This window comes from Bubalus bubalis, chromosome 22 (genome assembly GCF_019923935.1).
Source record: "Bubalus bubalis isolate 160015118507 breed Murrah chromosome 22, NDDB_SH_1, whole genome shotgun sequence".
NCBI lineage: Eukaryota > Metazoa > Chordata > Mammalia > Artiodactyla > Bovidae > Bubalus > Bubalus bubalis.
This window is the reverse complement of record NC_059178.1, coordinates 20,693,550-20,708,694: the sequence shown is the minus strand read 5'-3', so window position 1 is coordinate 20,708,694 and position 15,145 is coordinate 20,693,550. Positions and strand designations below refer to the sequence as shown.

At 46.0% G+C, this 15,145-nt stretch overlaps 1 long non-coding RNA gene across 1 annotated transcript; it reads left to right on the top strand.

The window, feature by feature from the left end:
- The first annotated feature begins 7,255 nt into the window (after nucleotides 1-7,255).
- Nucleotides 7,256-13,665, top strand: LOC123465285. The gene is made up of 2 exons (XR_006640465.1): nucleotides 7,256-8,440; nucleotides 13,093-13,665. It is a non-coding gene; the product is annotated as an uncharacterized LOC123465285 (long non-coding RNA).
- The last annotated feature ends 1,480 nt before the right edge of the window (nucleotides 13,666-15,145 follow it).

The following is a 15,145-nucleotide window of genomic DNA, read 5'->3' as shown; positions in this document are numbered from 1 at the left end:
GTAGAAAGTTAAGCTTAAAGCATAACTATAGCTGCATTTCGATCACTGCTGTCTTCCCGCTCTCATTCAAGAAACTGACGTGCAGAGGCAGAGGCAAAGTTCTTGTTCTCAGATCCTGGGGAGAGGCGCTGGGGTCACCACATCCTGCTTGTCTCATCAGCCATGGGCTGACTTGGCCAAGTGCACGCTCTTCCTGGGGGACCCACATCCACTGACCGATCGTGGTCAGAGACAGAGGCCCGGCCATTTCAGCCCAACCTGGTACCACTCTGACGGTCGTTTCTGCTCCAGAGCTCTCTGTAGGGCTGTTGTTATTAGTCTGCATTGTAGTTTGACCCTTTCCTTCAAGAAATTCCACTTCCTCCATCTCCTTTCCACAGATGATGGTCTCTAATTAAAACCCTACACATCAAACTCTATCTCAGCATCTGTTTCTGGAAAACCCAACCTGTGACATCTTGGAAATTAATTACTTAAGTAATAATTGACAGAATATATACTCTTACATAATACATTATTGTTAAAAATAGCATGGTTTAGTTTTATCATAGGGGAAACTGATTCTTTTATATAGTGACTATCGGAATGAAAGTTTCATAAGTTGAATACCAAAAAATTAAAGACAGCTAAGTCTCAAAAACACTGTTTTTAACAGCTATTATGCAAATTCATTATCTCCATTGTGTTCCTTCAAATATAAGCCACCTCTTTACTTGGCAATATACACTTTGTTGGGCTTCTCTGGTGGCTCGGATGGTAAAAAAATCTGCCTGCAATGCAAGAGACCCAGGTTTAAACCCTGGGTCAGGAAGATCCCCTAGAGAAGGGAATGGCAACCTGCTCCAGTATCCTTGCCTGGGAAATTCCATGGACAGAGAAGCCTGGCAGGCTACAGTCCATGGGGTTGCAAAGAGTCAGACACAACTGAGTGACTAACACTGTCAATATTAACTGGCCTCATATGAAATATTCACTATATGTACACAGGAGTATTCAGACCTCTCTGCAAACCACTTTCCTCTGTTCTCTCTCTTCTCCCAGCCTCATGCCTTTGCAGGCCGCAGGACTGCAGAGCCTCAGGGAAGCTTACAGGAAGGTGTGTTCAGGGGATCAGGAGCGGTGACAGATGGCTGCATGCCCTCATTCTGCAGATCGCTCTCTATCTGTACTGCTTAAAAGCATTTTAACTAGTAGAGGGTGAGACGTGTATTATCTTTCAGTCATAGCACAAGTTTCTCGAATCCCAGATTAGCACCCAGTCCCCTAAACCAACCCCTTCGTGGATCACAGCCTTGTCATGGTGAAGGCGCTTGCACAACTCAATGAAGCTATGAGCATGTCTTGCAGGGCCACCCAAGATGAATGGGTCACAGTGAAGAGTTCTGACAAAATGTGGTCCACTGGAGGAGGGAAATGGCAAACCACTCCAGTATTCTTTCCTGGAGCACCCCATGGACACTATGAAAAGGCAAGAAGATATGATGCCGGAAGATGAGCCCCTCGGGTCAGAAGGTGTCCAGTATGCTACTGGGGAAGAGCGGAGAGTGATTACTAATAGCTCCAGTAAGAATGAAGCAGCTGGGCCAAAGCGGGAACTTCTTTCTCAACACTCGGCTACTGCTGCTGCTGCTAAGTCGCTTCAGTCGTGTCCGACTCTGTGCGACCCCACAGATGGCAGCTCACCAGGCTACCCCATCCCTGGGATTCTCCAGGCAAGAACACTGGAAGGGGTTGCCATTTCCTTCTCCAATGCATGAAAGTGAAAAGTGAAAGTGAAATCGCTCAGCCGTGTCCGACTCTTAGCGACCCCATGGACTGCAGCCCACCAGGCTCCTACGTCCATGGGATTTTCCAGGCAAGAGTACTGGAATGGGGTGCCATTGCCTTCTCCCAACACTCGGCAGTGGATGGTAAAAGTAAAGTCCGATGCTGTAAAGAATAATATTGCATAAAAACCGGCAATGTTAGGTCCATGAATCAAGGTAAACCACAACAACCCCTGAACCTCATAGCCCACAATCCTCTGGGATGCCTATTATGCTCCTATTGATGCTGGCTACTTTCAGAACTCAGTGAACACTGTTTCAGAAATGGCAACCCACTCCAGTATTCTTGCCTGGAGAATCCCAAGCAGAGGAGCCTGGTGGGCTACAGTCATGGAATCGCAAAGAATTGGACATGACTGAGTGACTAGCGTGCACGCGTATACACACACACACACACACACACACACACATACACACGCAATCTTGTTTGGGGTTGGACTTTCCCCAACATTAGCTCCCTGGCTTGGAAGGTGGTTGGCTCGTATTTTTTTTTTTTGTCAGACTATTTAAAGGCAGGAGAATAAATAAATAAATAAACCTGAAGAGGGTAAGTAAAGGTGACACAGGAGGCCCAAGATAGAGCTGGGACTTTGGTCATGAATCCTAGTCATCAAAACCTGGCACTCACCTTGTCGTTCCCTGACAGGATGGCAGAAAGCACCACTGACTTAAAGATTTAGTGCTGTGGGGAACAACCACGCTCCAATTCCTCTGTGGAAGGAGCTGACCTAAGAATAAAACTGAAGTTCACAGAAAGGCCAACAAGCCCTGTCCAGGTTCATATTTTTAAGTTCAGCTGCAGCATCTTTGTCACATCTCAAGGCTGTAATTGTCCAAAAGCTTTCTATGTGAAAAAAAAAGGATGTATATTAGTCATACGAAATCTTTGAGCTATAGGATCTTTCTTAATTTCTAAATGAACCTTTTCCAGTTTAAGTAATTTGCAGGGGAGAGGGGCATGGATTGTCACCTTTTCCATTTTTTTCCTCAGAAGAAATTGCTCTTTTTTCCTTTAGAAGGAAATGAGTAGACAGAACAAATACAGAAGACCCCAAATATTGAAATCAGTAGTTTTAAATTACATAGAGTCAAACTTCTTAAGATATAATTCTACCTGTATTGCTGAAAATCTTTAGTTCTTGGCTTTTTTCCCATTTTTGTAAGCATTATTATCACTTCCTCTATTGTGAAGTGTCTATTATGCAATCCTGTTGGGAATAGCTTTTCCTTCACGAGCAGCTCATCATGCTGTCGGCACAGAGCTCCCTGGAGACTCCAAAGGGGAGCATGGGGAGGAAAAAAGGCCCATTTCCCCCGAGGAAGGTAAGTGGAGGAAAGAACCGGATCTATCTTCTCAAGAAGTAGACAGAATGTAAAATCACAGCGTGAAGAACTTGACTGTTCATCCATAACAACCTCTACTGTGTGTGTGTGTGTGTGTGTGTGTGTGTGTGTGTGTGTGTTTGTCACTCAGTCATGTCTGACTCTGTGCAACCCCATGGAGTGTAGGCTACTCTGCCCGTGGGATTCTGTAAACCATCTGTGGGTCATTCTGGGGCACTCGATGGATGTTGACTCTGACCCAGAACTTGTCTTGCACCAGCTAATGCAGCTTACAGCAAAGGTAACATTAGGTTAAAACCAGGTTGACAGATTTCCCGTGGTGTAACAGCAATGATCTATTCATAGTTGCTGGCTAGAGAGTTGTGTTGAGAAGGATTTAGGGATTATATCCCAGCTTAGTGGGAAAGAACACTGTGATCAGTGATCAATTAATGATGTCTACTATGGTCACAAAGTTGGACATGTCAGTATTTGGCCTATGTTATAGGTTAACTGACGCTGAGTTAAATGTTTACATTAAATCAGTCAACAAACATTTATTATTATTCATGCACTATGTGCATGGCCTTTTGTTAAATACAGAGTTGATGCAAAGATGAAAAAGATATAATTCCTAAGGAAGATCCAAAGCTAGTCAAGAAGATATAGGAAAATAGACCATTTTAACACAAATGATAATTATATCAACAGAGATGAACACAAGGTATCAAAAGAACATAATGGAACAAAACATCAGTAGAATTTTACAGGAATATTGAGATGGGGTCATGAATGATTGAGATCACAAAGTTCCTACAAAGAAAAGAAAGAATTAGAGTAGAAAACACTCACTTTATAAACTCTCCTGGGCTTTCCCGGTGGCTCAACTGTAAAGAATCTGCCTGCAATGCAGGAGACACAGGTTTGATCCCTGGGTCAGGAAGATCCCCTGGAGGAGGGCGTGACAACCCGCTCCAGTATTCTTGCCTGGAGAATCCCATGAGGAGCCTGGTGGGCTATGGTCCATGGGGTTGCAAAGAGTTGAACACGGATGAAGCAACTTAGCATGCACACATACACACACACACACGGAGAGGAGACAGAAAGGCTGTAACAGGAAGGCATAACATTGAAGCAGGAGGTTAAAAAATAAAAACGGATAAGGATATGAGATGAGGCCTGAGATGAATACATAAATGCATGCTGATGCGCCATGAATTTGACCCTTAGCTTTTTTCTCCTACAAGAGAGAAACCTGACAAATTGATAAGGCTATGTTCAGATAGATGCTCAGAGAAAATGGAAGGAGCTCTGATATGGGCTTCTATGAGAAGGGAATGGGGTAGCGGAGGAGGACCAGGGCAGAGGACAGCAGGAGAAGACAAACCGTGACTCTTTCATCCATGGAAACTTCCAGAAAGAGACTACCAGCAGCTGATTAGACCAGTCTTAATTGGCCCGTTGTGGCAGTGGGGTGACTTTTTGGATCTGAGACATCTGAGGGAAAAACCCCGCAACAGTCTTTGTTTGACCACCTTAAGTTTTTATTTTGCCAAATAGTTTACAGACTGTTTTACCCACATGCTCTTGTTACTTGACTTTTCATGTGAATTAGCCAATATTACAAAACATTTTCAGGCCTGCTTTTTTTTGGGGGGGAGGGGGGTTGTGGGGGCTGGGTAGGCAGCCTTATCATGAGTTTCATATGACTTCCAATAAGTTTTCTGAATTTTTAAAAGGTGGAGTAGGCAGTGTAGTTTATTTGAAAAGGCATTATTTCAGAATCAGAAGAAGCTGATATAAAAGGCAGCCTTATTCCCTCACAGTAGTGTAGCCTTATTTAGTGCTTCTCAAGCTTTTTGACCATGACCCAGAATATGAAATATATTTGCATCACTACCCTGTACAGACATATGAAACATACTGATCTGTTACTAAAAAAGCAATCCTGAAACAGCACTTTTAAATTTTTTAAATTTTCTATTCCACTTAATGAAAAATCACTGGTCAAAGACTCACTAAGTTGATTTCCTGACCTACTAGTGGGCCTCAACCTACAGCTGAGGTTTCAGGGAGGACCTTCTGTTCTCTCATCTAAGCTCTTATGGTCCTTAAAGCATTGATGAGGTCAACACTTCTATGAGGAGCCAGCCCACGACAAGCTTGCTGAGGCTGCGACACTCAGACCCATGCAGAACCCCTCTAGAGGACTGAGCAGGCTGTTCCCCTGAGGTTCTGCCCCCACGTGGGGTTCTGCAATGTTGTTAAGCTCCTCCACTCCTGGGCTCATTCTTCAGTCTCTTCTAATACAGGAGGATTTTTTTTAATACTTTTATCAGGTTTTTTTTAATTGAAGTATATAGTTGACTTGACTTCCCAGGTGGCACTAGTGATAAAGAACCCACCTGCCAATCCAGATGTAAGAGACGTGGTTTCCATCCCTGGGTCGGGAAGATCCCCTGGAGGAGGAAATGACAACCCACTCCAGTATTCTTGCCTGGAGAATCCCATGGACAGAGGAACCTGCCAGACTACAGTCCATGGGGTGGCAAAGAGCAGGACACAACTGAAGCAACCTAGCATGGATGCCTAGTTGACTTACAATATTGTTAATTTCTGCTGTATGAGAATTCTTTTTAAAATATTCTTTTCCATTAGAGTTTATTGCTGCTGCTGCTGCTGCGAAGTCGCTTCAGTCGTGTCCGACTCTGTGGGACCCCATAGATGGCGGCCCAAAAGGCTCCCCCGTCTCTGGGATTCTCCAAGCAAGAACACTGGAGTGGGTTGCCATTTCCTTCTCCAATGCATGAAAGGGAAAAGTGAAAGTGAAGTCGCTCAGTCGTGTCTGACTCTTCGAGACCCCATGGTCTGCAGCCTACCAGGCTCCTCTGTCCATGGGATTTTCCAGGCAAGAGTACTGGAGTGGGGTGCCATTGCCTTCTCCATAGAGTTTATTATAGGATACTGAATAGTCTTCTGTGATACACAGTAGGGCCTTGTTATCCATCCTATATATAAAAGCTTACATCTGCTAGCCCCAACTTCCCACTCCATCCCTCCTTCACCCCCTTGGCAACCACCAGTCCGTTCACCATGTCTGAATCTGTTTCTGTTTCATAGGAAGATTCACAGGAGAATCTTCTGAACTTGGTCACTTCTGTTCTCTCACTGCCCCATCTCCTGGAACCAAATCTCCTGTGCCTTGAGCATCCACAGACAGGATGTCTAGGGCAGAGTAGGGTGGTGGACAAAGCACTGATTTGGTGTGTAAAATGGACTCCAGTCCAGAGGGTGTCTTTGTTTACCTTTGTGCAGGTGAATTTATGCATGCATACATGCTCAGTCGCTTCAGTCGTGTCAGATTCTTTGTTGACTCTGTGGACTGGGCCCGCTAGGCTACTCTGTCCATGGGATTTTCCAGGCAAGAATACTGCAGCGGGTTGCCATGTCCTCCTCCAGGGGATATTCCCCACCCAGGGATCAAAGCCTTTCTCTTATGTCTCCTGCATTGGCAGGCAGGCTCTTTATCACTAGCACCACCTAGGAAGCCCTTGTGTCTCTATCAGTTCAGTTCAGTTCAGTCGCTCAGTTGTGTCCGACTCTTTGCAACCCCATGAATCACAGCACGCCAGGCCTCCCTGTCCATCACCAATTCCCGGAGTTCACCCAGACTCACGTCCATCGAGTCAGTGATGCCATCCAGCCATCTCATCCTCTGTCGTCCCCTTCTCCTCCTGCCCCCAATCCCTCCCAGCATCAGAGTCTTTTCTAATGAGTCAACTCTTCGCATGAGGTGGCCAAAGTGCTGGAGTTTCAGCTTCAGCATCATTCCCTCCAAAGAAATCCCAGGGCTGATCTCCTTCAGAATGGACTGGTTGGATCTCCTTGCAGTCCAAGGGACTCTCAAGAGTCTTCTCCAACACCACAGTTCAAAAGCATCAATTCTTCGGCGCTCAACCTTCTTCACAGTCCAACTCTCACATCCATACACAACCACAGGAAAAACCATAGCCTTGACTAGACGAACCTTTGTTGGCAAAGTAATGTCTCTGCTTTTGAATATGCTGTCTAGGTTGGTCATAACTTTCCTTCCAAGGAGTAAGCGTCTTTTAATTTAAGCCACCTTAAATCTTTTTTGGAACAAGATAGAAACAGAAGTAAAAATTTTAAACTTATAAATGGAGGTAGTTTTACGACCCAGGTTTTCAGAGTCAAGGACATCTTTCTCCCTGTGCGGGACAAGCTTCCAGCCCAGAAAACTGAGTCATCTTGGCCACCTGCACTCGTGTGTCCACTCGGAGCCTCTTCTATTCTGACAACTTGGCATCTTTTTTTCTCTGGACCCAGAAACAAGTATGTTCAAGAATCCTCCAAGAATTCATCAGACGCCTTCTCCTGGTCAGAGAGCCAGTGGTCACCCGACTGAGTTCAAAACAACCTTGACCTTGGGTTTTGTTTTTGCAGATAAAAAAAAAATGTGCCTTCAAAAGCACACCAGTGAAATTCTTTCGTCATACTGATAGTATTTTTGTCCTCAGCTTTGAGTCAGAGGAGGCTTGCTAAAGGGAGAAGGAAATCTATTACACAGGCTCCCCGGAGTGAAGTCCCTCGGAGTCTCTAACTGCAGACTCCGCAGTCCTCAGGGGGGGAAATCGGGCAGTGGCACTAAGATTTTGGTGACACCGTGTATGTTCTTAAGACTTTGACTTCTGTCAGTCAGCACTACAGCCTAGAGATATTGCAACAAAAAGCAAGAAGTTCCCAATTCCTCCTACGGATGCTCAGCGTCCTAACGTGGGTGTAGCAGCTTCCTATTAGCAGACGCTCGGGTTGTTTCTATCACAAGAGCTGCTGCAGAATGGATGCAGGCAGATCTTCAGGGCATACTGTCAGAGCGGGGATGTGGGGTCCAACCGCTACCTGCCTTCATGAGGCCTTTCCCAGCAAGGGTCCTCCTGCATCCAGCAGCTCACGCCAATAGGAGTTTCCACAAGTAAGGTCTGGGGCGGGGCTGCTTATAAGGATCCCGTGGCCGAGAGGGGGCTGAGTTCCCGCGGGATCCTGGGGACAGCGCAGGCGCAGGCGCAGTTGCTGCTTCTGCACCAGATCAAGGCGCTGGTTGCAACGTCTCTGCAGACGGCTTGCCCCTGCCATCTTGAACAGAGTGTTGGGAGCTTTTGCCGTCGTCGCCACCATTTTGCACCAGGTATCCTGTTGGAAGAGCTGCAGGGAGGCCTTTGCACCGGGTGCCCTGGGAACGAGTGAACTAGACTCAGCGCAGAGAAAACAAGGTCAGACTATCCTTTTTTTTTTTTTTTTTTATCACCTAGGTTCTATTTTTATTCTCTGGGAATTATAAATGGGCTTTGCTGGTGACAAACCCCTTCTCTGCCCTGTGTCTCCTCCTCACTGTGTGGATGGGAGAGGGCGCTCAGGGCCTGAGTCCTTTTCGGTGAGTGCTTCCTGCCGAGAAAGAGTGTCCGGTAACATTGGGTGGAAGAGGGGAACTTCTCTTCAGGTCTGTTTGGTTGCCCACAGGCCTCGGCCTTGAGCATACTCATCCCTGGACGACCCCCATTTGTGTAACTTTTGGGGGACAAAGGAACCCAGACAGTTTAAGGTCCCTGGCCCGTATATGGACAAGAGAATAATGCTCACATGTCACATTTTTCCTGAAAATGCAGGTCTCTAGGCCTTTGACCCTGATCCAATGCTTGCTGTGGGGCCTGTCTCCCTGGCCACACTTAGGTCGTTTCTCAGAAGAGAAGCTTTGGATCAGAGGGTCACAAGAGTGGTCCAGGGGTCTGTTACCCCAGGTCATGTCTCGGGAGTTTGGAGCAGAATATTAGGTCCTGCTGGGTGACAGAGTGTCCAGCAATGTGTAGGGATTAGGGATCATGTAGGTGTATACTCTGTGGCTTCACTGACTGCCCTGATGTCCAGAACTATCCAGTATTCCCCATTGGGTTTCCTTATGGGAAGAATGGGGTGTTACAAGCTGATTGGCCTGGTCTAATAAATAAGGCTCTGGTCATTTAGGGTCTGTATCACAGGGGAAATGCTCAACAGGGCATTTCTGCCAGGCATCTCTCCTGGCAGAGAGAGTACTGTTTTCTGTTGGGCTGTGTATGTCCAGGTTTTAGATGAACTATTGCAAGACCAGCTCCTTTAACTGATCCTACCTGTGCCAGGGCCCAGATCTCAGGATTCACTCCAGGGAGATGGACTTGCTCTGTTTGGGGAAGTTTGTCATCAGTCATTAACATTATCATCTCCAGCCCCTTATCTAAAGAGACAACAGTCTCCAGTTTGTCTCCCATTAGGTGGAGGGTAACCCCCCAATTTATGTAAGGTATCTTCCTAGTAGGGGTAGAGGGCGTTCAGGGACGCACAGGAAGGAATGGATGCACATGTGTTCATCCAGTTCCCATCCTAGTGGTCAGTTCAGTTCAGTTCAGTCGCTCAGTCATGTCCGACTCTTTGCAACCCCATGAATCACAGCACGCCAGGCCTCCCTGTCCATCACCAATTCCCGGAGTTCACTCAAACTCACGTCCATCGAGTCGGTGATACCATCCAGCCATCTCATCCTCTGTCGTCCCCTTCTCCTCCTGCCCCCAATCCCTCCCAGCATCAGAGTCTTTTCCAGTGAGTCAACTCTTCGCATGAGGTGGCCAAAGTATTGGAGCTTCAGCTTTAGCATCATTCCTTCCAAAGAAATCCCAGGACTGATCTCCTTTAGAATGGACTGGTTGGATCTCCTTGCAGTCCAACGGACTCTCAAGAGTCTTCTCCAACACCACAGTTCAAAAGCATCAATTCTTCAGCGCTCAGCTTTCTTCACAGTCCAACTTTCACATCCATACATGACCACTGGAAAAACCATAGCCTTGACTAGACAGACCTTTGTTGGCAAAGTAATGTCTCTGCCTTTGAATATGCTATCTAGGTTGATCATAACTTTCCTTCCAAGGAGTAAGCATCTTTTAATTTCATGGCTGCAGTCACCATCTTGCAGTGATTTTGGAGCCCCCAAAAATAAAGTCTGACACTCTTTCCACTGTTTCCCCATCTATTTCCCATGAAGTGACGGGACCAGATGCCATGATCTTAGTTTTCTGAATGTTGAGCTTTAAGCCAACTTTTTCACTCTCCTCTTGCACTTTCATCAAGAGACTTTTGAGTTCCTCTTCACTTTGTGCCATAAGGGTGGTGTCATCTGCATATCTGAGGTTATTGATATTTCTCCAGGCAATCTTGATTCCAGCTTGTGCTTCTTCCAGCCCAGCGTTTCTCATGATGTACGTAGTGGCTCTATAATTCCCTTTCTTAGGACTTCCCTGAAAACCCCGTAATTTTACAGTTCTTATGACTGTTCGCCTGATCTGGTGTTCAGAGCCAAAAAAATGACATTGGTGTCAACTAAGAATTCGACAGTGTTTTTGCTCCATATCAAATGTCAGCCAGGGCTCCTTAAGGGGTCATTTAGAGTGCCAGCCTGGAGTGCTGGACAGTGCCTCCTGGCTCTGTCATTCTTCATCTCTTTGGATCATTTGCTGTCAAGGGTAGTAGTTGAGATCTGCCATTTCTACCCCTTTGGAGGGATCATGAGGACATTCTCTCTTTCTGTTTACTTATGTGTACTTATGGCACACTGATTAGGTCCTGGTTTCCTTGGCTTTCTATCCCTTATTGGGGGCTGAGGTTACTCACCATGGTTAAAACGTCTCCAGACAGTTAGTCCAGATTGCCATGCTCACCGGTTGACACTGGAGGAAAATAGCCAGTAGGTGGTCTTTCCTACAGGCCTTTTTATTGTTTTCCTCTTGAGAGCCGCTCACAGGTCTCTCCAGCCCACTTCAGAGAAACTCATGCTGACCGGACAAGGTCAGGTCACTGGTCGCATGCCTACCTTGGAACCCTTTCACACTCAGGTGTCCTTGATGCTTTTTCCTGAACTTGGATTGAGTGTCCTCATTCTCTTCTGTCATGCATGCTCATTACCTGGGCTTTTTCCTGGTTTCACCTCTTGACTCACAGGGCTGCCCTTGCTCTTTCACTAAACTGGAAGTAATGATGGAGAATGCTACAGTTGACCCCGGAGGTTGGCAAGGACAACAAAAAGCTGGTGCAGCCTCTACACCATGTACAGAGGTCAAGAGGACAGCACTACGGGCGAGACCACAGGCAGGACTGCTGGGGTTCCGTCTCATCCACAAGCCCCCACTGTCCCCAGGCGTCCAGCACTGTGGGGGCCAACCAGAGGCAGCAGACAGACACACATGAGTTTCAGTCTCCGATCCCCAATGATGCCACAGTATGACCCCCTCAGAGGGGCACAGTCCAGATGACTATGGGGTTATGCTGGGTGCATACCACACGTGGGTATGAGGTTGCTGGGCAGAGTTGCTCTGAATTCAGTCAGAGGACACCACCATTCTACCTGTCAGAGTGTACTCAGATTAGACTCAGTCATCCTTGCAGGAGCCTCCCAAAGCCACCTGGGCCAAGCCTGTAGCCTAGGCGACAGGTGCAGGCAAAAAGGCCATGACCTGTTCTATGTGGGTCACCAGAGTTCATTATTAACCGCTTTGCATCAGTCCTCAGTAAGAGTCTTCCTGCCCTGGGTTGTTTGAGCCAATAAAATGAGACAAGCTTGATTCAGAAGCAAAAGAAAGCTTTATTCTTTGATCAAAGAATGGAAAGGTGGGAGCTCGTGCTCTAAAGCAGAAGTCCCCAACCTTTTTGGCACCAGGGACTGGCTTCATGGAAGACAATTTTTCCATGGACTGTATTGGGTAGGAGGGATGGTTGTGGGATGATTTGAGCACATTCCATTTATTGAGTTTGTTGAGCAAGAGGCAGAGCTCAGGCAGTAATGCAAGCGATGGGGAGCAACTGTTAATAACAGATGAAGCGTTGCTTGCTCACCTGCCATGTACCTCCTGCTGTGTAGCTCAGTTCCTAACAGGCCATGGACCAGTACCTGTCCATGGCCCTGGGGGATAGGCACCCCTGCTTTAGAGTATATGCTCTCCAAAAGGCTATAGGCAAGGCTGCTTTTTAGGATTCTTTTAAGTGAAGAGAAGAGTGGGGTTTTGCGGGTTGGGCACAGCTGTGTTGCTCGTGCTCCAGATCCAAGTGTCATGCACAGCATCTCTGCACATCTTGAATTGAAGTGCCAGGAACAGCACTTCTGCACACACTCTACCAAGTTGAGGTGTTGGTGCAGCCATTTTGTACTATAAACTTTGGTCTGAAGTACTGGGTGTGAGGCCCATGATTCCCTGTGAGCAAGTGAAATTAGATTAAGCACAAAGGAAAAGGGAAAGAAGGTTAGACTTTATTTTATTGCCCATATTCTATTTTTATTCCTCAAGAATTGTTCATGGACTTTGCCAGTGACAATACCTTCATTTTTAGCCATAAGAGTAGAGTGACAAGTTGTTGACAAAGATAATTACAGTAATCCTTCTTATCTCTGTATGCACATCCTTTTGCCATGGAGCTTGGCCACTCCTGTCTCCCAAGAAATTCATTTCCCCACTCTTGGAACTGGGCTGGCTTGTGACTCACTTTGGCCAATATAATATGGAAAAAGGACTTCTGTGGTGGTCTGGTGGTTAAGAATCTGCTTTCCAATGCAGCAGACATGGGTTCGATCCCTGGTCAGGGAACTAGGATTCCACATGCTATAGGGCAGCTAAGCCTGCAAGCTGCAACCATTGAGTTCACAGTTAAGAGCCCACATATAGCAACTAAGACCTGACACCACAAATAAATAAATTAAAAAAAAAAAAAAAGAACATGGAGAAAGGACTTCTAAATCTCTTAAGTCTCAAGTTTCCAAAATCCCTGAAATGAAGACTCCCTCCTGCACATGAATGTTATGTCTGACTCCCTCCCTTTCCTCTTTGTCTCCCTCCCCCCACCCCACTTTCAGAGCCCACAGTCCTCCAGGTAAAGAAGCCTGAGCTAACAACCTCTATGTCAGTTGAGACCAGCCAACAGCCAGTACACATGAGGAAGGCCAAGTGGAACTGGCAGATGATTACAGCCACGTGTATGACTCGAAGCGAGAGCAGGAATGTCAAGCTAAGTCATCCCAATCACCAGCCCAAGGACCAACTGCTGTGTGAAAGTACTCATTTTTGAGAAGATTTATCATGTAACAGTAGACCACTGATGCCTCAGGAAGTAGTTTCTCTCAGAAAGACTGAAACAATGAACAGTATGTTCACCCTGCAAGCCCATAATATCTTTTAACACAGTCTGTGGACTCAGTTCCCTGAGCAAGTGCAGTTGGGCTTGTATTGGATTTAGCAGTAGGTGTTGGGTATTGTAGCTGTTCAGATAGACCTTAACCCTGACTACACTACAAGCCTGGCTGGCCATAAGCAGTCCCACTTCCAGAAAGACAGCAGGCTGCTTAGTGTCTGTCTGAGTGGTGGCCTTTTGAGAGATTCTCTGCACAAGGTGTCACATGTCACTCATGGATGCTTTCCATTGTTAAAAGGAAAAAAAAATCTATTCTTCAGAAAGCTGAGTGCCAAAGAATTGATGCTTTTGAACTGTGGTGTCAGAGAAGACTCTTGAGAGTCCCTTGGACAGCAAGGAGATTCAACTAGGCCATCCTAAAGGAAATCAGTCCTGAATATTCATTAAAAGGACTGATGCTGAAGCTGAAAAAGGAGAGTGAAAAAGTTGGCTTAAAGCTCAACATTCAGAGAACTAATATCATGGCATCCGGTCCCATCACTTCATGGGAAATATATGGGGAAACAGTGGAAACAGTGGCTGACTTTATTTTTCTAGGCTCCAAAATCACTGCAGATGGTGATTGCAGCCATGAAATTAAGACACTTACTCCTTAGAAGGAAAGTTATAACCAACCTAGACAGCATATTAAAAAACAGAGACATCACTTTGTTGACAAAGGTTCGTTTAGTCAAGGCTATGGTTTTTCCTGTGGTCCTGTATGGATGTGAGAGTTGGACTGTGAAGAAAGCTGAGCGCTGAAGAATTGATGTTTTTGAACTGTGGTGTTGGAGAAGACTCTTGAGAGTCTCTTGGACTGCAAGGAGATCCAACCAGTCCATCCTAAAGGAGATCAGTCCTGGGTGATCATTGGAAGGACTGATGTTGAAGCTGAAACTCCAATACTTTGGCCACCTGATGCGAAGAGCTGACTCATTTGAAAAGACCCTGATGCTGGGAAAAATTGAAGGCAGGAGGAGAAGGGGACAACAGAGGACGAGATGGTTGGGTGGCATCACTGACTCAATGGACATGAGTTTGAGTAAGCTCCAGGAGTTGGTGATGGACAGGGAAGCCTGGCATACTGCAGTCCATGGGGTTGCAAAGGCTCGGACACAACGGAGCAACTGAACTGAACTGAACTGAATGTTCTTCCCAGTTCAAGGAAGGGAAATGAGTCTGAGACTGCCCTGGTTAGCTTCACATGGCAAAGGAAAGGATACATTTGATCTCAGTGAACCAGAACACCAGATTTTTCAAAGTCAAGAAAATCAACTTAATGTATTGCAATTGGCATTTTTAAAAAAGGTATTTGTACACTCATGTTCACTGCAGTGTTATTCACAACAGCCCAGAGATGGAAGCAATCCAAGTGTTCATCGATGAATGGATAAACAAAATGTGTTTATACATACAATGGAATATTATTCGGCTTTGAAAGGATGGAAATTCTGGCATGGGTACAACATGGATGAACCTTGAGGACGTTTGTGAAATAAGCCTTTCACACACAAAAAAGCAAAACCTACTTGTATGAGAAATCTATAGAGTACTCAAATTCATAGACACAGAGAGTAGAAAGGTAGTTACCAGGAGCTGGGGTTGAGGGGAAGAGGATTATTGTTTAATTGGGACAGGGTTTCAGTTTGAGATGATGAAAATGTTCCAGATGGTGGTGATGATTCCACAACAGTGTGAATGTACTTAATATCACAGAACTGTATGCTTAAAAATGGTGA